The sequence below is a fragment of the Centroberyx gerrardi genome, chromosome 12 (assembly GCF_048128805.1).
Source record: "Centroberyx gerrardi isolate f3 chromosome 12, fCenGer3.hap1.cur.20231027, whole genome shotgun sequence".
In the NCBI taxonomy this organism is placed as follows: domain Eukaryota; kingdom Metazoa; phylum Chordata; class Actinopteri; order Beryciformes; family Berycidae; genus Centroberyx; species Centroberyx gerrardi.
The window spans coordinates 152501-155000 of record NC_136008.1 but is presented as its reverse complement, the minus strand read 5'-3'; the positions used below and the strand labels follow the sequence as shown (position 1 = coordinate 155000).

Genomic DNA, 2500 nt, shown 5'->3' with positions numbered 1-2500 from the left:
TGTAATGTTGATGCTTTTTGGACGAACAAGCCAACACAGAATCTATTTAGTTTCAGACGTTCTTCTGACAGAATATTATTATCAGAGGAATTTCTAATTTTCTGTCGAGTCGGCCTGGAAATGAACTGAGTGTAAAAGCCATTTTTACTTTATTTCACTACTTTATCATGAAGTTGCCGTTCCCCACTGTCTCCAACATGTCGCAGCATGGCTCAGTTTCACATTCTCACTAAAGTGTTTTTTTATAATCTGTGTAGTAGCGGCTGCCGTCTGACTTGAAGAAAACACAGAAATACAAACAAAAACAGAGTTTCTGTGGCGCCGGCCGTCTGCAGACATCACAGGAGAGCAGGAGAGATGCAGTCAGATTTCTACCTGGCTGACGAGACGCTGATGAGGCCCGGGGTGAAGAGAATGTGGATCGATCAGATCTGGATGCTATCGGGATAAGAGACGCATGAAATAACAAGTGGAACTGGGGCCACATATGAACAGATTCATATATTCATTCATTTACCCCCTCCTCCTCTTGTATTCTTGTTTTATTGTTTTATTAGTTTAGTGTTGTATGTTTATCGGCTGCGAGAACGTAAAGTTAGATTAGAACATGTTTTCATCCTAGCGCTGATTGTGGATCTCTTCACAACATGCCAAACAATTCCAGCACGTGTGGAAAATGCGTTCCCGCTCTCCTACACCGGAGACGCACCGCTGCCACGGCGACCCGCGGACTCACGCCGCCACGGACCGGCCTGAGGCTGAGAGACTGCAGCCGGTCTGCGGAGAAGAGGCGGCCGAGGAGCGAAGACGCCACAGACGCCTCCATGATGTTAAGCGACGCGCGGTCACTGGGAGGTAAACTGGAGGAGCTCCGTACCAACGCCAGCGCATGCTTTGAGTACCGGGAAGGAAGCACCATGGTGTTCAGAGACCCGGCTTCATCAGGAGATCCCTCACTCTCTGACTCAATTTGAGGGATTTTCTCTTGCCTGTGCAGAGAGAAGTGAAGCGTCAGGAAATGGCAGTGCTGTGTCTGGGCTTGAGACCTTTCTACCTTCCAAGAGAGGTTGGGAATGTTCTCATTTGTTCGGTCTACGTTCCGCCCGGTGGGAATGCGGCGAGCGCTGCAGCCCAAACAGCGGACTGCGTTCACCAGCTGCAGCGTCCGTCACACCTGAAGCCCCCGGCTTCACTTTAGGAGACTTTAATCTCTGTAACTGGAGCTGGCCTCCCTGGGCTTGAGCGATATGGAAAGTGTGGGACACAAAACTTTAGATAAGTGCTGTGAAAACGTTAAGAATGCTTCTTGGATTACTGCAAAGCTGCCTCTGTCAAACTCAGACCATAACACGGTCCACCTGAACCCACCTACAGGACGGTGTTTCAGAGTAAGCCGCAGGTCAAGGCTGTGGATGTGTGGTCAGACAGTACAGAGGCACTGAAGGGAAGTTTCCTTTGTACAGACTGGAGTATTTTCCATGATGTGGAAGTGGGCGAGGCCACCGAGACAGTAACAGACTATATCAAATTCTGCATGGACAATGTGATTAACAAGAAAGAAATAACAGTGTATCCCAACAATAAACCTTATGTAACAAAAGAGGTGAAAGACTGTATCAACCGCAAACTTAAGAGTGCAACTGAACATAGTGCAAAAGGAACTTAACCAAATGCTGGAAGGAAGCGACATGAGGAAATCATAGAGCAGAATTTTTCCACAATGAAGTCTAAAAAGTTGTGGGACACTAATGAGGTCAAAACAACATGAACCCAAACAGGAAGTGCCTCATCACCACTGAGGAATGAATTAAATTACTTTTATCTCAGGTTTGAAACGCAGGACTTGACCCTTGAATGCAATAATGTTTAAGAGACTCTCCCGATCACTGACTCTGACACCAGACTGGTGGTTGATCCACATAAGGTCCAATCACTTTTTAGACATGTATGTACAAAGAAATGTGCAGGCCCTCCGCACTCCTTTCAGACCAGAGCAGAGGAGCTAACCCCAGCATGGCGTCCTACTCTGCAAAAGTCTGTGAGCTCACATTGTTGGAAAAAAGCATCATTACGCCTGTTCCAAAAAAACCTGGTCCAATAGAGAATAATGATTACAGGCCTGTTGCTTTAACCACAATTGTGATGAAATGCTTTGAGAAGTACATGATGTCCATGCTTAAGACATAGATGCAGAGTTGGACCGCTTCCAATTCGCTTACAGGCAAGACGATGCCTTTAACAGCATCACACATCTGGTTATTAAGCACTTAGAGGATCCTAAGCCATGTGACCTTGATTGAGGATGGCCTACAGGTGTCCCCTTGGGAATAACCTCTCCTCATTAGTCTGTAACCTCTTACTCTGCCCTATTTATCCTATGATGTCATGTAGTTGTTTAATGTTTGCCTGATGAAGGTCCGATGACCAAAAAGTCATATTAAACTATCTTGCAAGTCCAGAAAGTCCAGAAACTGAAACAAATGAGCGTCAATTATTGTAT

General features: G+C 46.1%; 1 pseudogene across 1 annotated transcript in view; it reads right to left on the bottom strand.

Moving 5' to 3' along the window:
- LOC139914997 (rho guanine nucleotide exchange factor 2-like) overlaps window positions 1-2500 on the bottom strand; it is a 58258-nt pseudogene that overhangs the window by 13317 nt on the left and 42441 nt on the right. The gene's annotated exons all lie outside the window — the stretch shown is intronic.